We start from the raw sequence: 24,349 nt of genomic DNA on the forward strand, positions 1-24,349 counted from the left end.
ACTTTGAAATAATCCAACGATCAACAAGTATCACCCACATATATAGAGCTCATGGTTAACCGTTTTACTTCCTCATTTAAAAATATGTACAAATAACCAAATACCACCAGACATTTGAAGGACAGCTACAGCATAAAAGAGAAACACTAAGATAAATAAATTTGACATCAGAATTAACAAAGATAATTAAGAAAATAATAATAACTTTAAAAATGCCCTGAGGAGTATCTCTGAGAGATTATACTAATAAAGGTATTCACAGGAAAACCAGAGAACAGCATAATTTTGGGGGATAAAACAATGTATTTCCTAAAGGAAAAAAAATAGAAGGATTAGGGAATAAAAACAAGGCCATCTTTTATGACATTGAACAAAAATATGGAAAATATAAGAGAAAAAATAAATAATATGGAGGTTCATTTCAGGAGATCTAAAATAGTAATTCCAGAAGAAAAAATGAAATAAATGAAAGAGGGAGATTATAAAGAAGTAATACAATAAAATTTTCCATAGATGAAAGTATACAACATTATTTGAATTAAAAAGGCCTTGTCATATAGCCTCTCTTTGTTTCAGTTTTCTCATACGTAAAGTGGGAGAAACAATCATACCTACCTCACAGGGTTGTTGAATGTGATAATACATATAAAGCACTTCCAACAATCCTCAACATATAATGAGTAAATTTTATTTCATTGTGATTATTATATTATCAGTGTTGAGCAGGATAAATGCAGAAACACATCTAAGGCATCACTGGGAAATTTTAGATCTTCAAAGATATAGAAGAACTCCTAAGAGTTTTCAGGAATAAAAAAGATGTCCTATAAAAGAATAAGATTTATATTGTGTCAAAAGAAAATATAATTGGGAATGCAAGCTGGTGCAGCCACTCTGGAAAACAATAAGGAGTTTCCTCAAAAAGCTAAAACTAGAACTACCCTACGACCCAGCAATTGCACTACTAGGCATTATCCACGGGATACGGGTGTGCTGTTTTGAAGGGATACACGCACCCCCATGTTTATAGCAGCGCTATCAACAATAGCCGAAGTATGGAAAGAGCCCAAATGTCCATCGATGGATGAATGGATAAAGAAGATGTGGTATATATATACAATGGAGTATTACTCGGCAATCAAAATGAATGAAATTTTGCCATTTACAACTACGTGGATGGAATTGGAGGGTGTGCTAAGTGAAATTAGTCAGTCAGAGAAACACAAAAATCATATGACTTCACTCCTATGAGGACTTTAAGAGACAAAACAGATGAACACAAGCTAAGGGAAACAAAAATTATATAAAAACGGGGAGGGGGACAAAACAGAAGCGACTCATAAATATGGGGAACAAACTGAGGGTTACTGGAGGGTTGTGGCAGGGGGGGGATGGTCTAAACGGGTAAGGGGCATTAAGGAATCTACTCCTGAAATCATTGTTGCACTGTATGCTAATTTGGATGTAAATTTTTAAAAATTTTTTAAAAAAGAAACTATATTATGTCAAAAGAAAGTAAAGCAATACTCTCAAAGACTTGACGAAAAAAAGATTTTGAAATTGGAATTTTATATCCAACCAAGTTATCAATCAAGTGTACAGACATAATATAATCTTTTTTAAACATGCAAGACCTCAGAAAGCTTGCCTTCCACATATCCTTTCTAAGTGAATTATTTGAATACATAACTGCAGGAAAAGTGAGAGCTTCAACCAAAAAAGATAATATAAAACAAAGAAGAGGTCCTACTGAGGACAGCAAAGCAGCCAAGTCCAGATGACAATGGTTAATGGTACAGCTAACCCTGAAAGCAAATAAATAATCCAGTTTGGAGCAGAAAGTTAGAAGATATCAAGAGGGATGCCTTTGATTATAAAAGAGACACCATACACTTGATATCTGAGGAAAAACAAACTTGAGGCTATGCTAAAGCAATTAGAAGGGTCATTAGAAATGTCAGAAAAAATACAAAGCTTCATTAAAATGTCCAAGTTCAAATATGAGGCAACCAGCCCAAATACAATCAAGAAGTCAGTGGACTTTAAGAACAAATCTGGGATCTATTCTGAAAGGTGAAATGTGTTAAGAAAGACAAGGCCCAAATATAAAACATTAAGACGTAACCCCAAAAAATTAATAATTAGTATACTGTAAGAAAAAGAGTATCTATGTTTGTTTATTTATGTTTTTATCTATTACATTTGTTTGGCATGAGAAACATTTGAGAGACACACAGACTGGGCCTCTGAAACCATAGCACACTATTCAACTTTGCTGGGATTAATATTTTCATGGTCATAAAATGTGTTATTTGCAGTTTGTTTTTCATTTTTTATTATGAAAAATTCAGAACATACACAAAAATAGTGTGTAGAACAATGAGCCTCTATCATCACCCAGCTTTAACGGTGATCCACCTCATGGCAAATTTTATCTCATTGATATTTTCTTCCTCTCCCCACCTCCTATATTGTTTGGAAATATAGCCAAGTCATTATATCATTACATCCATAAATAGTTCAGTTTTTACTTCTAAATAATAATTCTTTCAAATGAGCTTTAAACATTGGTTGATATGTCCCTCAAGTCTCCTTAATTTGTAGGATTTCCCTCTATTCTTGCATTTATTTTTATTTATTTTTTATAGAAACCAAATTGTTTTTCTCAATGAGTTTCTTGCAATCTGGATTTTTCTAATTAATCTCCATTTGTTATCATTCATCTTTTGCATTTTCTATAAATTAGAAGTAGATCCAGAAGTTTGGCCAGATTCAGGTTTGAATTTTTGGCTAGCCTGCTCTTTATTTTTTTATTTTTATTTTTTTCAACGTTTTTTTAAATTTATTTTTGGGACAGAGAGAGACAGAGCATGAATGGGGGAGGGGCAGAGAGAGAGGGAGACACAGAATCGGAAACAGGCTCCAGGCTCCGAGCCATCGGCCCAGAGCCTGACGCGGGGCTCGAACTCACGGGCCGCGAGATCGTGACCTGGCTGAAGTCGGACGCTTAACCGACTGCGCCACCCAGGCGCCCCTAGCCTGCTCTTTAGGCAGTGGTGTGTACTTCCTTTAGGAGGTTAGCTGGTCTCTTTTTGTGATATTAGCAGTCTTTGATGGTCCTTAATTAGCCATTGTTCGTTGGGTCTTCTACTTCTGTCATTCTTCATTTATTATTTGAGACACTTCTGTAGAGATAAACTTCCTGTCATCAACCATTTGATTAACCTGAAGCATAGCTCAGATAGGAAAGATAGGATAAATTGTTGTTTCTTTCACTTTACTTACCCATTTTTATTAACAAGTTAATTCTCTAGCATCCTACCAAGATGACTAATAAGAATTTTTATTGTGTTGTAAAAATATGTTTATGAAATCATGGATCTAAAGTAGTTGATGTGTTTCCATTGCTTGCAGTTATTATCCTTATTAATACTCACACTGGGGGCGCCTGGGTGGCTTGGTCAGTTAAGTGTCCGACTTCGGCTCAGGTCGTGATCTCACGGTCCGTGGGTTCGAGCCCCGCATTGGGCTCTGTGCTGACAGCTCAGAGCCTGGAACCTGTTTCAGATTCTGTGTCTCCCTCTCTCTCTGCCCCTCCCCTGTTTATGCTCTGTCTCTCTCTGTCTCAAAAATAAATAAATGTTAAAAAAAAAATTAAAAAAAAATACACTGCCCCATCCTTGACCAATGAGAGCCTTTTCAGGTTGGCTTCTATATGCTTTTGACATGACCTCAGTATATTTCACAATATTCTTGCTTCTGACCTGGCAGAATGTTCTAGCAACATTGTATACGTATCTTTCCCCAGCTCTTAAACCAGTCTTTCCTCCAAGATGCTATAGTTCTATTTAGTGCCCGGTGGTGCTTATAAGATCACAGTCTGGGTATAGGGATTCTCATTACTACTGGCCAGGTCATTGTTACTACACTCCTACAGTATAAAGAGCTAGAAAATATTTTTGTTTGCTTGTTTTGCTTTAGGATAAGTCATTACTTCCAACTGAAATTCAAGACTATATAGGGCTTTTCGTTGCCCTTTTTAATTTTATATCTCCTTCTTCTAGGCTGAATATACCAGTTCTCAATGACAAAAATATAATTACTTATTTGCTTTATCCTACATTAAAAACACAATACAGAATAGCAGAAACAAAACTACTATGAAAAATATAACTGAAACATTCTAAGAATTTTTTTGGCAATTCTTTTTTTCTTAAGGTATATACCACTAGAGATACATAATCATATTTATGGTTAAAGTTACTTAAAGTAGTTTTTCTCTGCGTGGTAATACCACCCACCAACTGGGTTTATATTTGGGATAACTTGCTTCGTTTTGCTTTCAATTTTCCAGAATTGCTTCTGTAAATTTAATTTTGTTTTAGAATTATGTAGACTATTTACATGTTTCAATAGCTTTACTTATAGAATTAGATATATGTAAAGAATTGACCTTATATTTCCATCACCACCTCTTACTATACTCCCTTCCTCTCCCTATAGAAAACTTGCTTTTACAGTTTATCCTTTACTTTTTTATGTAAGCAAATAAACATATAAATATAGATAGATACCATATCTTTCAGATAGATACCATATCTTTCAATTTCTTAAATGGTGGCATACTAGATGTACTTCTTTTCATATCGTGTTTTCATTTAATGTATCCTGGACATCACTCCATAGGAAAACATAGAAATATTCACATTCCTTTTGAAGAAAAAATTTTAAAGGTATAGTTAAAAGATAATAATAAACGGCAAATGTTTATTTTTTAATTTATTTTTTAATTTGAGAGAAAAAGCACGAGTGGGGGAGAGAGACAGAGAGAGAGAGAGCGAGAGAGGGAGAATCTTAAGCCCTGATGTAGGGCCTGACCCCATGACCCTGGGATCATGACCTAGTGGAAATGTAGAGTCATATGCTCAACTGACTGAGCCACTCAGGAGCCCCTAAAATACAAACTTTTATCCATTTTTACATATGTAATGCACCCCAGTCAAGCTAACAAACACTTTTCCTGCTCTCGTAAGTGTCCCTGTGCCTCAGTGTCATTTATCCCTCTGTGACCCTTGTACCCAACCAATTTCTGATTCACTTCCTGTCACTATAGATCAGATCTCATTTTCTAGAATTTTATATAAATGGAATAATATAATATGTATTTTTTTCATTGGCTTCTTTCACCCTGCACAACGATTTTAACCATTCACCCATGTGGTTGCTATTATCAGTAAGTAGTTTGTTGCTATTTATTGCTGAGTAGTATTCCTTTTGTGAATGGATTCCAAAGTATTCCAGTGTGAATGGATAAATCACATTATTTACTCATTCACCTGCTTATGGATATTTGGGTTATGTCCAGATTTGGGCTATTACACATAAAGCTGCCATGAACATTCATGTACCAGTATTTGTGTGGACTTTAACCTTGTTGGTTTCTTCAAAAACTAAACACACTTAAGCATATAACTCAATCATTCCATTCCTAGATAATGCCACTTTGTAGCTGCACAATATTCTTTTGTACAGATGTTTCATAGTTTATAGGATAGTTCCCTGTTGATGGACATTAAGGTTGCTTTTAGTTTTTTATATAGTAAATATATAATTTTGTGCGTGTGTCATTTGGTATTTCTGCCAGTACATATTTACTATTTATTCCAGGCAGATTCCTGGAAGTGGGATTTTTCCCCAAGTTTTTTCCAGTGAAGGACAGGCTGGTAGGCAGAGAAATCCTCCAGTTCTGTGCATTTTCACAATGACCGCGTTCTGGAAACTAATCAGAATAGAATCTAAAGGTGAAAATATCTGAAAGTGCAGCCAACCCCAACCCCCTCCTAGCTCAAATAATGACAAGTTCAAAGACAGATGCACTTTAAATTCAAGGTCCCAAAAGGTTAAAAGCAAAAGGATGGAAAAAGATATACTATGCAAACAGCGACCACAAGAAATCTGATGTAACTATATTAATTTCAGACAGAGTAGAATTTAAGACAAGAACTATTACCAGAGATAAAGAGGGATACTTCATAAAGTTAAGAAGGTTAATTTACCGAGAAGACATAATCCTAAATGTGTGTGCCCCTAATAGAATTTCTCCTTAATCATATACTAAATTTCCAAATGCAATTGAATATTACTGTATTTTATAAAATCTTTTCTTCTTCGTTCTGTCTATTCATGGGCAAATACTATCCTGTTTTTATTAAGGCTTAGAGAAGCTTTGTGATGTGCTTTTAATATCTAGTAGATTTAGGCCCTCAATCTGGCCCCACTGTTCTTGGTTTTTCTAACTGCTATTGCTTTTTTCCCTCGAAGTGGACTCTATAATCAATTTATCTAGCTCTGTAAAAAAAAGTCTGATGGTATTTTTATTATTGCATTAAATCTATAAACTAACTTAGGAAGAAAAGATCGTTATGATATTGAGGCCTCCTGTTCAAGAACATATATTTTTTTCACGGATTCAGGTCTATTTGGTTTATTGATTTTTACCTTACAGAATAAAGCTATAGACAAATTATGGCAGACATCATAACAGTTACGAAACAGAATGTTGCCAATTTTGGAAATGCAAAAGAAAAAGCATGGCTGATTATAGTTGAGGGATAGAACGGTGAGGAAGAGCAGAAGGAAGTGTAGGGCTTTTATTAGCCTTCATGAAGAAATCAGAAATGACAAAACAAGAAAAAGGGGTGTACATATTTTTCCGGAAGTTAGAGAAATTAAACCATAGTAATGTTACTATGTTGTAGGAGGGAAGAAGGGTCAATAAGGTGTATAGAGCTAAGGCACTGTCCACCTTAACAGGAGTTAACAGGGAAGGTCTACCAGTGATACTCTGATGATTTGGAGGACGATGGGAATAGGAGTATTTAATGGACAGCTATGGAAAGGAAGACACCCTAAACAATCTGAGCTCTCAAACTTGGGTTGCTGCCTTCCTTTCATCAGATAGACACCTACAGACCCAGCTCTAGTTTGGAGGTTTTCCCCCTGCACAGCAGACGGAAAGTTGCTCACCACTTCACAAGCAACAACCCCCAACTATGGCGGCAGCATGCCACACCAGGGGTGAGGAAAGAATAACTAGATTATAGCTGTCTTTCTGTGTTTTCCATCTGATCCCTGTGCCCCAAGAGGGACTTCTTTTCTTTTTATTAAAATCCAGGGGTTAATTGATTTGATTACTCATGCATACTAGGGAACAGGAAGTAGACTATAAATTACTGAAGGGGGCTGTCTGAGTTCAATCTCCAATCACAGGCAGTGGTAGACGATGGAGTAAGGGATGGGACTCCCCCAGTTAGGGCCTCAAGAAGCCTCAGGCTCCATCAACAACCTGCCTCAAATCCTTCCATGGTTTCTCAGCAAAGCTTCTCCCCACTCCACCTGCTCCTGTCTGGCCAATGGTTGCTCTTTTGTGCTTTTACCTTTACTCTTTAGGGCTCTCCATTTATTCATTTAGATAAGAATACGTGTGAACTGACGGGTAGAGGGTGGGACCAGGGAACAGGAGACAAGTATGTAGTCCTATCTCCAGTCTCCTGTCATTTCTCTCCTTTCTCTCCCAAGGCACATTCCAAGTTTTAGATTTACCATGAGAAATATGATTATTGAGTAGGCTGGATTCTCAGGTCTGCTGGCCACCACATCTCCTGTGGTGAACCTACGAGATAAAGAATTATGAGGTGTGCTTGGTGTTATGGGATAAAAGCAAAGAAAGTTGGAGAGTGCCACAGGACAGCCCTCTTTCATGAACAGAGAAACATTCTGCAATCCGAACCCCTCCCTGGGCCTCATGGGGCACCTTACATGTTAGCTCTCCAGAAGAGTGGCCCATCAAAAGCTAATCAAGTAAAACAGTGATAATTTCCTATGGAGGTTCGACCAAAGCCAAAGTAAGAAAATGGTGCATTTTGCATTACCACCCCAACTGTGATGGGAGAGTGTAGACACAGTCAGTATCAGGACAGTCACGTCTCTGATCCTTCATTCCCAAATCCTGTGTGATAGAAACACCGCTTATGTGGCTTTCCTGATACTTGTCATCGGGGATTACCACATACTTACTCTAGAAAAATAAGTTATGTTTGTGAACATTAGCCTGGAACGAGGAAGCTGCTGTCTGGGCACTGGGACAATTAGCAAAGACAAGGTGGCATAAGGTGACTCAGACACGCGAGGAAGAAGAGGAGAGAAGGAATTAACAAGAGAAAAGCCAGCAAGAAAGAGGGAGCAGCTTTGTGTCTGAGGCAGAATTGTGACAGAGGATGAGTTGGACACGTTTTTCCTTTGTCCCAAGACTTAGCCTCTCTTGCCCGTCACAGGCCCAGAGGACTCCCTTCAAAGCCGTGTGCACCCCCAGACACTGAGTGCATAGAGAGGGGTTTCCCTCCCTCTCACTCCGTCCTTCGCCTGCCTGCCGGCCAACTGTGGGGTTGGAGCCTGTGTTCAACTCTGTGACCCCTTAGTGAGAGGAGGGAGTGCCACCACGGTCTTGTGTCTCTGAGGCAGCACGGCCCACGGAGTGGTGGAGCTGGCTAATCTTTAATCTGACTCCACTCAGATGAGGTCCACATCTTCTCTAAAGAGCAGACGCCTTCCCAGGACCATTGGCTGCCGTGTATCTCCAGCGCCTAGAAAGCCAGCAGGGTCTCCCTGACAAGCTGCCCTGGTGTATTGCCCCCACACACCTTCTCTCAATTCAACTCCAACAGCCTCTCCTGCAGCTGTTTCCCACACGTGCTCTGTCCCCACCCAGGTATTTTCTACTGCCAGGTGCCAACATCTCCTACAGTCAACAATTCAGCTAACAATTTGTTTGTGGGTTTATCCTCTAGTTGAATGGAAGAAAGAAATCTGGTGACAGATTAACCAAAGCAAACACAGAGCCAAAAGGAGTAGAGTGGAAATATAAATTACACCCTATGGGAGTCCAAAAGAAAAGATGATTAATTACAACCAAGTGAATCAGGAAATGCTTCATGGAAATTGTATCTGCACTGGGCCTCAGTGGGCAGGTTTCGACAGGCCAAATAGGAAAAGGTATTCCATAGGGCAGCAGTGGTGTAAGACAAGGACAAAGCTGAAAAGGGTTAGGGTAGGTGGAGTTCTGATCACTGAGGGCCTTGAATGCTGTGCTCAGGAACGTGGAGCTCATTCTGTAAACAGTGGGGAACCAGTGGAGGCTTTTAAGCAGAGGAATGATAGTATCAGATCTAATAATACTGACCCTTTATGGAGTACTCACTGTGATCCAGGCATCCCACTAAACACTTCTGAGGCATTCACCTACTTAGCCTTCATGATGGCCCCCTGAGGACGGTGAACTGGGACAGCAGTTTGGGGATGGGTCAGGGGCAGAATGGTTAGGGGAGAGGCAATAGGAGAGGACATGATTTCAATGGACTAGGGCTCAGGGAGAAGGGCCTGAGCTCAAGCCTACTGGCAGCAGCAATGACAATTGGCATTAGAATTCTGAGCAGGTAGAATCAGAGGACCTGGTGGTCGATTAGCTCCTGGAGTCAAGGGCACCAGTGACCAGATATAGAAGGAAAGGCTCCAGGTAAACAACGCCAGCAGTCTCAAGACTTAGCTCCCCTACCTCTCCGCTAACATCCCAGTCTCAGGAGAACAAGACACTTTCCCACCCGCTGACCATGAGACTTGGAAATTCAGGAAAGTTATAGCAATGAGGGCTCTTCCAGTTGGTCCAGGTGGGAGACCAGATGGGACATGGAAGCAAATGAACTGGGAGCAATAAAAGCCCTCCCTATATGAAGCACTAACTATGTGGCAGGCCCCGTACTGGGCGCTTCACAGGCCTCAGGTCACTTAATGTTCAAAGTATCACTATATTGCTTTACTATAATGAAACAGATTCAGAGAGATTAGGTAACCGGCCTGAGCTCACACAGCTACTAAGGGGCAGCGCCGAGACACGCATGCACGCAAAGTCGATGCTTCTGGCTGGTCCGTGAAACTGCCTACACGGTAGATCAACTTCTCACAGGGCAGGCAAGGTGTGTCTGGCTCAAGTTGGGTTCGCGCTCACATCTATTCACTCAGTTATTAGTCCAGTCGCTCACTTATTCATATATTATGCCATTACTGAGCACCTACTATGTGGTAGGGAGGGTGCTGGGTAGTCAGAATAAAAAAATTAACAAGACGCCATCTTTGCCCTCAGTGAGAACAGTCTAGAAGGGGAGGCAGACAAGCAAACAGGGGAGGGCAGCTAACCTGGCTTGTGGGGGTGAAGGGGGAACTGAAGAAGACTTTCAGAGGTGATATGTAGGCTCAATCTGGAAGGAGTAGAAGGGTGGCTGGGCTCAGGTGAGGGAGTGAGAAGACAGCAGTGTTCCAGACAGTAGGGCTGGTGCAAATGCACAGGCCTGCCTGAGAAATGATGAACTCTGAACTGAGGACCAGAAGCAACTTGGGTTGCCAAAGGCAGAGACGAGAGGCACAGGAGGCAGAGGCTGGAAAGTAGGGGAAAGAGAATGTTCCACTCAGAGTCAAGACATGGGTAGTCACTGAAGGGCAGACTTATATTTAATAAAGCTCTCTCGGGCTGCAGAGAGGAAGAGACAGGGGGCCAGAAGGTGAGGGAGGAGGCTACTGGTACACATTTGGGACAACAGAGAGGCCAAGGAGTGGGAAAAAGATCTGGAAAAATGTTTACGGGTAACATAGGGACTCCTAGTAAGTATTCCAGATGGGAGCAAAGGGCTGGGGCACCCTCAAGGATGACTCATGTCCTCAGCTTCCTCCACCAGCAGGCTTTCCACTCTAAATGGCTCTCTGCAGGTAGGTGGATACCAGTCAATCCTTATGCTCAATGCACATAGCCTGTGTGGATACCTGTGGTTCCCAAACCACTGCTTTTGGGGGAGTGCTAAGTATCTATGGAGTGAGGCTTCAGTCCTGGAGCCACCAGCCAAGGGAGGGTGTAACCCTCTCCACACGCAGGAAAAGGTTAGTTCAGGAGGATTGAGTCTCTCAAACTCTGCATATTCCCAAGAAACACCTGATTTAGGCATGGCCCCTGGCCAGCTCCTGGGAGATGAGCTCTAGAGTCTCTGGAATATTCTACCTGATAAGAGTGTTTCTGTATGCCCGAAGTCTTGGGCCATATGTTAGCAGTTTGTTCAGATAGTTTATGCTAACAATGTGATTTGTGGTGAACACCTATTTTGCTCTGGGGATGGAGTCTGAGTAGCTGAGGTCAGCCACACAGCACAGCATGCCTGCATGACAGACCCCCCTCCCCAATAAAAACCCTGGATACCAAGGCTGGGGTGCACTTCCTTGGTTGGCAACACTTCGCATATGTTCTGACACACTGCTACCAGAAGAATTAAGCACATCCCATCAGCTCTACTGGGACTGGACATCTGGAAGCTTGCACCTGGTTTCTCCTGGACTTTGCCCCATATGCCTTTTTCCTTTGCTGATTTTAATCTGCATCCTTTTACTGTAATACACTCTTAACCACAAGTATAAGAGCTTTCCTGAATGCTGGGAGTTCCTCTAACAAACCACAGAGCCTGAGGCTGGTCTTGGGTACCCCTGACACATCCCACCAAGGGGTGACAGCAGAAAAGCACACAGCCCAAAACCCAGTATTTCACCCCAGAGGAGGCAACTTTAGAGTCAGGTCCTGCAAAAACAACCTAAGTGGAATACTTTGTGTACCACACAGAGGGCACAAGGACACCTGGAACGCTGGGAGAATATTTTCCAGCTTCTCCAGAATCCAGGGTCGCTCTGCTGTTCTCCCTGCGGCCTCTAGGAGCTTGCTTTGGTTCTGACCTCTATTATCCAACAAAGCATTTTACCTTTTTGTTTTCAGCTTTTGCAAAAAGTGTAATATCCTCCCTCTGCCCCTCTAGTTTGTTTCTTTTGCCAGATAGTTGTGTCAAAACTGCTGGCAACTTCCAGATTCTGTAAAAGAGAATTTGCCCTGAACAACAGATGTGAGAATCTACAGTGTGCCCTAGAAACATAATACATCACTATGGTGTAAATTTATAGGTTATTCGGATAACATGCTGTGATACAACAGGGAAATTAAGCCTCTCAGCAATGTGTATGATCTACAGCCAGGAAATCTGAGGTTCGAGTTGATGTGAATACAAGCTTTCTGTGCGCAACCTTCCTCCTCACTTTACCGCTTGCTCGGTTTGTTGACAGAACGTGAGATGTTGCGAATGAGTGGCACCCACCTCCTCTTCACATTTATCCAGAAAAGGATCTGGACCAATAGGTATTTCTGCTCAACTTGCAGTCCAAACCCATTCTTGGCTTCAACTCCAAGCCTAGGCATCAGGAACTTTTTTACAATATTTCAGTTAAATGAATGACTTTTCAGAATACATCCCTATACACATTTGTAAAGCCACTCTGCAGCTCCCCAGGCCCTGCCACGTCCTGGTTTAGCTTCCTCTTCATTGTCTCCCTCTCTCCAGTACACCGGGGCCCTCAGCACTGCACCTAGATCAGTGGGAAGCAAGACAGGAGGTTCTTCACCTGTTTATGACCTTGTATGAGGCACGGCTCAATGTGGACAGCAGAAATATGGGTACTGTAAGCAGAAAGGAACTTAATACAAGAAACGCAGTGGTAGCAAGTTATTGGAAGGGCTAGAGGACTGGATTCTAGGCTGGGTTCTGGAAAGCCCGCACTAGAACTATAGAGTTCAAGTCCGTACTTCCATGCCTGCTAACCAAGGGTCTACATCCTCTGCTACTTCCTCCAAACCACCTTTCTACGTCAGGAAGCTAGAGAATGACACTGCTGCAGGCCTTCCCTCTGTCCTTGACCTTGCTCAGCAACAACAACCACTGGAGCAAGACGACAGCCCCTCCCTCACTTCCACAATCCAAATCCTGCTCGTGCACGTAAGGTGGATGCCAGACCCCAGCTGTTGAGGGAAGGTTAGGAATTTTTCCAGCATTCTCAGTGCAGGAAACATTACTAGGTGAGGGTGGGGACTTGAGTCAGGAGATACACTGCACTCCACTGCAGGCTATTAAGGTGTTTTCAAGATCTCACATTCCGTGTATGACCAGGATCCTGAATAAGAAAAGACAACAATCTCCAGAGAAGGACATAAAGGAGGAAAGTATGCCTTCTGCTACCCTCTCCTCTTCCACTGCAATCTGCTTAGAAGTTATTTCCAACTAGGGGCGCCTGGGTGGCACAGTCGGTTAAGCGTCCGACTTCAGCCAGGTCACGATCTCGCAGTCCGTGAGTTCGAGCCCCGCGTCAGGCTCTGGGCTGATGGCTCGGAGCCTGGAGCCTGTTTCCGATTCTGTGTCTCCCTCTCTCTCTGCCCCTCCCCCGTTCATGCTCTGTCTCTCTCTGTCCCAAAAATAAATAAAAAACGTTGAAAAAAAAATTAAAAAAAAAAAAAAGAAGTTATTTCCAACTAGTCCTGCCCTCTTAGCTTGTGTCTCTTCTGACTACTTTCAGTCTAGCCCCCTGTTCCTAAGAGTTGACAATGACTCCAAGTCTGAAGCTGGAAGAGATTCTAGAAACAACCCTTTATTTAAAGGAAAAGAGCTAGAAACTTGAGAGTTTCCGTAAGTCTCCCAACTTTATCACTTGGGTCTTCAACTACCTTCATCAAAATATTTAAGGTAACTCAGTGATGCTAGAGATGCCATAGCTTTTTGCTCTTCAATTCAGCAAAGGTTAAAACGTCCTAGCCTTTCCTGTCAAGTGTTAATCTCTTAATTTTGAATACAAGTGGTCCCCCAAAGGCCCTGATTAACTGGACCTTAGGGGGACCTTCCTTAACTCTGATATAGAGAACATAGGGAATATTCAGAAAGGATATGTATTTTAACCAGAGATGCTTGCTTGCTTGCTTGCTTGCTTGCTTGCTTGCTTGCTTTAATGTTTTGAGAGAAAGAGAGACAGAGGGTGAGCGGGTAAGGGGGAGAGAGAGACACACACAGAACCCAAGCAGGCTCCAGGCTCTGAGCTGTCAGCACAGAGACCGACATGGGGCTCAAACTCACGGACCACAAGATCACGATCAGAGCCAAAGTTGGACGCTTAACCAACTGAGCCACCCAGGCGCCCAAACCAGAGAAGTTTTCATTTGTTTCGTTAGTTGCTCTCTATATTTCTGTTCTCTATTTCCTAAAACAATATGAGGTATGAAAAACAGAGTTTTAAAAAAACACACACAAAAAGGAATACAGTACTTTGGGATGGGCATGAGGGGCAGAGATTTGGCTAGTAAAAGAGAAACGCATTTTGGGACACCTGACTTTGAAGATTCCAGAACTAGTCCTTGGATAACTCTGAAGAAAGACTCCAAGGAATTTGAGAGTGGGAATTTAGGAATTCAGTTAGAAGACACTAAACCGAAGAGCCGGAGAGTTTGTACCATTGAAAGGGACAACTGGTGAACAGACAAAAGACTGCTTTAAGGCAGGGGTTTCTCAACCTCAACATTACTGACATTTTGGACGAGATACTACTATGCTGTGGGGCTGTCCTGTGCATGGTAGCGTGCTTAGTGGTGTCCCCAGCCTGTAGGCTTCAGATGCAAGTAGCAACTCCACAGTCCTCATCACCAAAAATGTCACCAACATTGATAACTGACCCTTGGCGGGGGGGGGGGGGGGGGGGGACAAAATTATCCCCAGTTGAGAACCACTCATTTAAAGTTTAAAACTTGTGAATCAGAGAGAGAGAGAAACAGGGGAGGAACCTGGGACGTTAGCATTTCTCTTTTAATCTCACATATTTCTTTTAGGCGGTGACTTCAGGACCTCAGCTGATACAGACCTTCCTCGACTTACAAGGGGGTTTAAATTGAGATAAACCCCATCATAAAGTGAAAATATCATTAAATCAAAAAATGCATTTAATATACCTAACCTACCTACCTGCTGGACATCATAGCTTAGCCCAGCCTCCCTGAAACATGCTCAGAACATGTACATTAGCCTACAGTGGGGCAACATCACCTAACATAAAGTGTATTTTATAATGAAGTATTGAATATCTCATGTAATTTACTAACTACTGAACTGAAAGTGAAAAACAGAATGGCTGCATGCAGAATGGCTATCAGTGCAATGGGTGTTCACCCTCGTGATCATGTGGCCGACTGAGAGCCCCAGCATCCTACTGCATATCCCTAACCCAAGAGAAGATCAAAATTCAAAGTCCAAAGTATAATTTCTACTGAATGCATATTGCTTTTGCCCCATCGGAAAGTTGAACGTTCTAAATCGAACCACTGCCCATCTTTGACCTTCTTTCGGCATTTCCTCTTCATCTTAAAATACCGTGGCATCTTTATTGATAAGGGCTCCTCCTACTGGACATGCCGTGGTTTCCCCTTCAGTCTCCAAAAGCTAAGATGTTGCCCCCTCAGCTAGGATATTTTAGCAAACCCCCATCCCTTATTCCCTGTCACAAATGTACTAAAGAATGGGGCGCCTGGGTGGCTCAGTCGGTTAAGCGTCCGACTTCGGCTCAGGTCATGATCTTGCTCTTTGTGAGTTCGAGCCCTGCGTCGGGCTTTGTGCTGACAGCTCAGAGCTTGGAGCCTACTTAGGATTCTGTGTCTCCTTCTCTCTCTGTCCTTCCCCCACTTGTGCTCTGTTTCTCTGTGTCTCTTAAAAATAAATAAACATTAAAAGTTTAAAGAAAAAACCAAATGTACTAAAAAAGCTCAAAGGTCATCTATCACTGCACAAGTTGAACAGTTTGGAGGAACTGTTCCACACAAAAGCTGTTGAATTCAAAGACATTCTGAAGAAAGAGAAAAAAGTTCAATGAGAGCATCAGTGATTCCTCCACTCTGAAAAGAGGTTATCATACTTCAAATGAGCACACAGTCACGTAAGAAACTGCTGCCTGGAATATCCCTCGGTTTTCTCCCGAAGCAAGCCCTTCTCTGTGCCCCTCAGGAAGTCTCTGCCTGTGACCATATGTCTGACCCCCAAACCCGTTTCTTGACTCAAAGATTGACAAAGACTCTTCCTTTTCTCTCCTTATCTCCTCTGTGGCACCAGGGGGCCTGAGAACTCCAGTGATGTCTTAAATACCTTTTCTCTGACATGACATCAAACTCAAAAGTGGCAGCCTTGCTAGAAGGAATGCCTTTGATATTATGAAGCCTTTAAAAGTCCTGCATACCTTTTAGAAAGGATGTAACCTGAGAGCCGATCTCTGGCAGGCATCCACTGATCTCAGGAGATGTTAGAGGCAGAATTCACTCAGTCAATAATTATTTATTGGGTACCCACTATATGCCAGGTACTTGGTTAGGGGCTAAAGAGAGAGACATAATTCTGCCTTGAACGGATCCACCATAAAGCAGAGAAAACTGATAAATAAAGTGGTGTGATAGGGAAGCACAGAGTGCAGACAAGTGTTATCAATGAAGGCTAATACCAGGCACAAAAGGTTGATGGTGGACTTCACAGCAGTCAAGTTAACATCATCTGAACCCAGCGGCCAATCAATCCTAACATCTCAAAAAGTGAAACAATCCGTCATACGTTCCTCCCAACGTGACAGAGTAGAAAGCACATAGCACCACTTATGGAGTATTACTGGCAAAAAAAAAAAAAGTACTGAATCTAATTAAGTCAGCTTTACCCAATAACAGGAAATACAGGGGTTAAAGGAACAGGTTAAATGACACCAAGAGGATGCAATCAGACAAATTCAGAACGAAGGAAGTTGTACAGTGCAAATAATCTAGTCTCTTCAACAAATAAATGGGATGAATTCCAAAATAATAATAATAATTGTTATTATTAATACTAATAATAATTGGTTAATAATAAGAGCTGTTAGAGATGAAGATAAATTGAAATTTAAGATACAAACCAACCAAATGTAATTTTGTAGAGATCATTTAGATCTTTATTCAAACCATAAAAGGACATTTGGGGGAAAATTACCTGAAATTAAACATGAATTAGAGATTAGATGATATTAAAGAATTATTATTACCTTTATTGAGAATAATAATGGTATCATGGTTCTTAGTCTTAAAAGCGTTCTCAGATTAAATGATATTTGAGCTGGCTAAAATATTCCAGATATATTCGCACGTTATTTGTATAATTAAAATGAAAATGAGAAGTAAAAGAAAAAATAAAGTGTAGAAACCAGGTCTTTCTTATTCAACATAACATATGAGAGGGACCTCATTTAATCTAAGGAGTTGGGTAGAAGGCACATCTATGGAAACCAGGTTCCAATGATGTTGATTACTGCAGAAGAGGTATTCTGAAGAGAAGAGAGAAGCAGGTAAGATGTATTCTAAGACCTTGCTACTCAAAGAGTGGTCCCTGGCCCAGAGCGCCAACATCTCTTGTGTTTTATAAATGCAAAATCTCAGGCCCATCTCAGACCCATTGAATCAGAAAATACATTTTAACAAAACACCCAGGTGATTCATTTGCACATTAAAATTTGAGACTCACTGCTCTAAGCGCGTGCTCATCTTTTAATAAAGTTGCTTCATTATCCACCTCTGAAAGCTCCTAGTGACCAAATCTAAGACTTCATGCAGGATCCCCTGGGAGCAAAGATTTGTGTATTAATCTGTTGCAACACCTACACCGGTTCCCTTACTAATGGCTGATCCACCATCTATTCCTGGCCCCAAGCCACACAACATCCTCCCTGCCATGCTTCCTAATTGGTAATCTGCCACCCATGACCTTGACCAGATGGTGTACTGCCTTGGGACCCCTGGCCTCATCAGCTGATTCCACACTTAGGCAGAATCACCATACAAAGGGAGGCCAGTGCCTGGAGCAGCCGTAGAGATGGATGGGCCCCCAAAGATTGTGGCATGCAATTAAAGGGAAAGAACTCTATTAAGTATTTTTATGAGAGGCCAAGGCCCTTTACAGATAGGGGTCACCAGCCCTGCTATTAATCTAGTCTTGCTCTGTCCTCCGAATAGAAAATACTTTACATATGAAGAGATATGAGGAGGGCACAGGGGCAGATGTGGAGTGCTTCAAATCCATCCGGATAAGTGGGAGTCCCTTCTACCCTCTATTTACCCAAGACAGGAAGGAAGGTTTGTCTCCATTAGTGATATCTTCCCTTTTGGGTAGAGCCAACTTGGGAGCAGTGTCTATGCCTTCTTTGTGATTAACTTTTGTTCATGCACATGGCTGTTTAATGAATATTGATTCTGGTGACTGCTTTGATTAATAGGGTCTGAGGAATTTCACACTTAATATCTGAGTTGACATGAGGCATGTGGCATCATTTCAATTCTCAGGGAACCGGCAACTACATCACAGCCTCTTTTATAAAGTGTCTTAAAAGAAATCCTTCCCATGTTTCTGAATATTGGCCATCAGACATGCCCGACATCTTCAAGTCTTTTAGTTTTGCATCAGCTAGCTGCCTGAGGGTGTAGAAAAGAGAGCTGAACAGTGAGACTGTGGGGGTGGTGGTTTAGGACGTGGGCTCTGAGGCCAAATTGCTTGGGCTTAAATTCCAATTTTGCTATTTACCATCTGCGTGACACTGAAATTACTTACCACCTCTGTGCCTCAGTTTCCTACATGTAAATGGGGATAATAATGTCTTCTGTCTCACCATTTTGTCATGAGGGTCATATGAGGTAACATATGTAAAGCACTCGGAAGAGCGCCTGGAACAGAGTAAGTGCTCACTAACATCATTATTATCACTGATACAAATACCTACTACGTTCCAACACCAATTCTCTGACACTAACTGGTTGTCCTATGATTCCATTCAATTCTGACACTAACTACTCAGAGTTAGCACAGACCCAAGAAGTTAAGGGTAAAGTCCTTTTATTCTAACTACTCGTAGTACCAGATCCCACGAGATAAAGAGCAAGGTCCCCAAGATAGCCCTTATTTCAGATGCCAGTTGCAAGGGGGATCCCCAGATACCTGCACTTGTGTGTGACTTGGCTACAAATTCAGGGGTTCCAATGTCCCAGCCCCTCTTCAGGTTTGACAATTCACTAGAATGACTGAAGGCTACAGTTCTGAAACCGCCAAACACTGAAGGTACATAGGTAAGTTCTTGCGGGAAAGGCACAGAACTTCTTTGCTCTCTCTGGGCATGTGACCCTCTCAGCACATCCACTTCTTCACCAACCAGGAAGCTCTCCTCAGCGCCGGTTTTCAGTTTTTGTCTGGGGTTTCACTGTACTATCACCACTGATTAAATCACAGGCCGCTTGAGGGAACTCAATCTCCAGCCCTGCTCCTCGCCCCAGAGGTCAGGGGGTGGGGTTGAAAGAAAGTTCCATACTCTAATCATAACCATGTCTTGGTTTTTCTGACATAACCAGTCCCTCCCTTGAAACTATTTAAGGCCCGTCAAGAGTCACCTCATTAGCATAAACTCAGGTATGGTCAAAGGGGCTCTTAGGATAATAAAAGACTCTACTATCACATGGGAAATTCCAAGGATTTTTGAAACTCTGTGCCAGGAACCAGGGACAAAGACCAGCTGTATTCTTTATTATATCATACTCAATAAATATTCCAGCACTTACGTTGGGCCAGGTACTATGCTAGGCACTGGGGAATAATCTGTATTTTCAATGGTTTTCATTAAGCCACAAGCCTGCAGAACAGCACCACGCCTTGACTAGGATTCAGGATCAGCACCTTTACTTCACCATCATGACCACCCACACAGAACCATGCCTCAAGGGTTTGAAGAACCACAACTTGTTTGGGCTGCGGGGCACCTGAGAACTTATGAAAACAACTCCACCCCTTCACAGATGAGGAAACCAAGAATCAATTGGCTCAAAGTTTTATTCAGTCAGTGACACATGTCATGACTGATAATCTGTACCTATTGCCATTCGCCATGAGCTACGGGATCAGAGACCTCAGCAACTGTGCGAAAGGTGAAAAGTAGATATTTACTGTTCTTTGGATTAAGGGCCTAGTCATTCTCCTCTGCCCCACTATTATGGCCCTCAGAGTTGGCTTGGAAGACATATAGGACATGATAGCGAGAGCTGTTGGTCAGAGGAACAGACATCAGACATCCCTTCTCCCTTCTCTCCTAAGCTAATCAGCTCTCCTACCACCACCTTCCTCCCTGGAGGAAAGGTCCTAAATCTCTGGCAACTCCATTCTACTCGGTATTTGAGGAGGGGACACCCACCATGTACAGAGCATCCTAGTAGCTGCTGGGTACACAGAGCTGAGTAAGACTTGGTCTTATATATCTACATACATAACTTGAATGAGAAAAAAAAATGTGAGAAATGTGGCACCAAAGGCGTAGTATACCATCAGAATATAGGGGAAAGAGAGATTAATTAAGGTGAGGAATCCTAGTAACACTGCTTTTACAGGGTACTAAACTTTCTGCTAATCTGAAGGCCAATGAGGAAGAACCCAAAAGCTAAAATATGCTGAGTGCCTGCCATGCTATGCAAATACACAATGTTTTATTTGCCTTCAATCCTCTAATTAGGGGTTTTCAAATGATTTTTACCATGTGCCCTAATTTATAAAACATGTGGACAATTTCATAAATATATACATGGTTACGGGTGAAATGTGAACATATACTGACGTGTTGTGTAAAGCACATAAAACACAGCAAGATAATAAAAATGACCAATTGGAAAATCGGATTTCCCATAGATGGCTATTATCAACATCCTCTGTTTCCACCTATTCTTTCTGACACTCCTTCGTTGAGGGGTGATGTCTGTGTTCCCTCCCTTTGAACCTGGGTGCAAGTCTGTGGCTACCCCAGCTAGACAGGGTCATAAAAGGAGATACCATTCTGCTTGGCTCTTTCTCTCTTGGGATGTGTGCCTTGGGGGCCCTGAGCTGAAACAGAAGAGTAGATGGCCCAGGCAGACAGAAGCTGACAGTCCCCATCAACTCCCTGAGGGGATGATGCAGGTCCCAGCCTTTGAACCGACCCAGGTGACACCATGTGGAACAGAGACCAGCTATCCCTGCTGAGCTCTGCCCACATTGTAAAATGGTAAGTGGGATCAATACTGTCAGTGCTCTAAACTGCTAAGTTTGGGAGCTATGTGTTCTACAGCCACAGTAACTGGAAAAAAAAACAAAGATGAGGTAAAATACTTCTAAAATTATCTTACTTTATCAATGGCATAAAAACTCTTTATACTCTTAATATAATCATTCATAACGATACATTTAGTGAGAGCAACGTAGTTGGATATACTTCATTAAAAAGCAAACAAACAACTCACGGTGCAATAATTCAGAGTTGGAGTTCTATGCCTGGTTTATTTCCCCACTAGATTTTTTTTTTTTTTAATTGAGGTATAATTGACATATAACATTGTATTAGTTTCAGGTGTACAACATAATGATTCGATATTCATACATATTTTGAAGCGATCAACACAGTAAGTCTGGTTAACATCCATCATCACACACAGTTACACATTTTTTTCTTGCAATTGAATTTCTAAGATCCTAGTAACTTTCAAATATACAATACATTATTATTAACTATAGTCACCATACTGCTATACATTCTATCCCCAGGACTTATTTATTTCATAACTGAAGTGTGTACCTTTTGACCCTTCTCCCCATTAGATTTTCATGGCAGACTTGGCCAAAAAGATACCTCATTTCATGAAAACACAATATAAGCCTATGGATCGTACCCTGTAGTTAATGTTACTAACCCGTATTTCAAAGTGTCTTGATAAATCTTAATTATTTTGTCTTCTTGTCAGAGCTAAGTATATCCATTTTGTTTTTACCCCAAAATGTGGCTGAGAGCTCAGGCCAAGAGTAGACGATCTGGCCCCACCATTCTCTCGATTGCTTGTCTGCTGCTTCTTTACAGGAATCTCTTAATGCCACGCATTCATTTAATGAGGAAAAGTTCAGTTACACCAGATAAAGAAGAGAGGCACTACTGCCGTAGTCACCTGTTTACTACCTCCAGAAGCCCCTCACCGCCCTCAGGATAAATAAATATCCAAGCCTCAAACCTGGCAGACCGCGTCATCTGCTCCCTCATATGCACCTGGGCGCCAGCCTTTCCAAATCACTTGCAGCCTCTGTTCAGTTCCTCACAGTGAATGATTATGGAATACATCCATGTATCTGAGTTGAAGTCAAATGCACAGAAGACAGCCGCTCATTCTAAATGTATGCACACTTTGTCAAGGATGGTAGAGAGAAGGGGTCCCACATACTTGTGTGACAACCTTACCCAAAACGATGGCAAAAATGAGCCAAACATTCCTTAAAGGTGCCTGAAACTGTAGGGTTGGGGGTGGGGGCAGAGGAGTCCTTGTGCTAACTAAGGAGTCTGTACCAACCACACTGTATTTCTCTTCTGACTTAGCGTGGATGATATAATGGTAGCCACACCCCAACGAGTAGCCTTGACCACCTTTCCTTCAAATGTGTGATCTTTAAAGCCTTATTATCTTTTAAGTATGGTTCCCATTATCCCCTCGGACAAGACTGTTTATCCGGTACACAGCTTTACTTTTCTGATGAATGTCCATGGCAAAATCTAATTCTGTTACCCAAAAATTTCCTTTTGTAGCCAAACCTTTAAAAACTCATCTATTCTGTAAAGTAGGTATATTTATATTCCTCGTTTCCTTTAGGGATAGAGGAGGGAAATGGAGTAGGCAAATGCATTCAGCTCACCAGTTATTAATGCCGTGGATTACATCCTCCGCGGATTATAAGGGGTGTGTTTTTCATTCTGGGCCAACACTGACCGAAGTACCTGGGGAATAAAAACTCATTTTAAAATTAGCCCAAGCAAAAATAAATAATGAGGGAAGAAAATGCATTGTAAAAAAGAATAATATGAAGCAGGTGAAAGCCAGATAATACGGTTTTGATCAATCACTGCTTTGGACTGCCTTTTCCCTGCTTTCTCTGCCATTTGCATGCATAATTGAATGTTGCCTACTTGATGAAAAGGAACACTTAGGAGAAAATATTGCCATCACGATGACCAAGAGTGGCTAAATTTGTGCTTTACTAACCTTCAAGGCTCCCTTGTAGGAAATGTCTCGTTTTCAGGGTCTGTGCCCCCTTAGAATTTAGGTCTAGTTTGCCTTTCATGGATAGACGGTAGACCTTCTAGGGAATTAGCTCTCTATACCTTGGTGTGTCCCTATTAGGGATTCTTAACGGCATTTCCTTATGAAATTTCCTCAGACATCCACAATTCCCAGGAGATCTGAACATGACATTTCTTAACACTCATATTTGACTTTTCTCTTCCTTTCTCTTATTTATCCTTTGGAAAAGTATTTTTTTTAAAACATTTATTTATTTTTGAGAGACAGAGACAGAGTGTGAATGGGGGGAGGGGCAGAGAGAGAGGGAGACACAGAATCTGAAGCAGGCTCCAGGCTCTGAGCTGTCAGCACAGAGCCCAACGCGGGGCTCAAACCCACGAACCGTGAGATCATGACCTGAGCCAAAGTCGGACGCTTAACTGACTGAGCCACCCAGGCACCCCTGGTGAGTATTTTGAAGATGTGGTCTCCTTCTTTTCCCAAATATATAGTGACCTAGACCTCTTCACTCCTTGGCAATCTCTGTGAATCTCTTCACCTCTTATCTTCCTTGTCACTGGCGTGATAGCATCTGAGTTTACTCGAGAGGAGAAGATAGCATTAATTTTGTACACCTCCAAAAGAATGATAAGGCTGTCTGTACATGATGGCAACACAGCTACTGTGAGGACTGATTTATTGAAACATAAGGTTTATAGTACAGATACAAGAAAATTAATCGTTTGATGGCAAATTCGCTTTCCCCTCTGTGGTAGGAGCGCCCAGTAGCTTAGACCTATATGTAGTGGAGTAATCCCCAGAAAGCCTTTTCTTCTGCCTTGCTAAGTAGCACTGTGTATCAACAAACCTTATAAAATAATACCTCGAGGTGTCACTGGTATTCTAGAAGCCATCTTTAGGAGCCAGTCAAGCTCAATGAACTGCTCCAGGGAAAGCTCTGACCTTCCAGTGAGTTCCTTGCTGGGCTTCTGCTGACAAGCCATTGACCTGAGGGGCAGAGGGCATTGTGTTTTCTTGTTCACCACTGGAAATTATAATATTTTCATAGACTCTCCTTAGGAAGACCAGAAAGTGCCTTCTTTTACTCCTTTTGTGATACTGTTAATTGAACTTCATGCAAAATAAAATTGGTCTTCTACAGCTCCCTACACACATGGGTTACTCAGCAGATTTCACTACAACCAAATTGCTTTCTCCTTCGTTACATATTTTCCATTTTTTAATCTACACTTACAAATGCAGTCACTGAAAAAAAAAAAACAACAAACCAACTAGCCT

General features: G+C 41.7%; 1 long non-coding RNA gene across 1 annotated transcript in view; it reads right to left on the bottom strand.

The window, feature by feature from the left end:
* LOC131504127 (uncharacterized) overlaps positions 1-24,349 on the bottom strand; it is a 61,743-nt gene that overhangs the window by 15,420 nt on the left and 21,974 nt on the right. Inside the window, exon 2 of the long non-coding RNA XR_009257800.1 lies at positions 22,686-22,767. This is a non-coding gene — a long non-coding RNA (uncharacterized LOC131504127). The remainder of the gene's footprint in view (positions 1-22,685; positions 22,768-24,349) is intronic.

This window comes from Neofelis nebulosa, chromosome 2 (genome assembly GCF_028018385.1).
Source record: "Neofelis nebulosa isolate mNeoNeb1 chromosome 2, mNeoNeb1.pri, whole genome shotgun sequence".
Taxonomy (NCBI): Eukaryota; Metazoa; Chordata; class Mammalia; order Carnivora; family Felidae; genus Neofelis; species Neofelis nebulosa.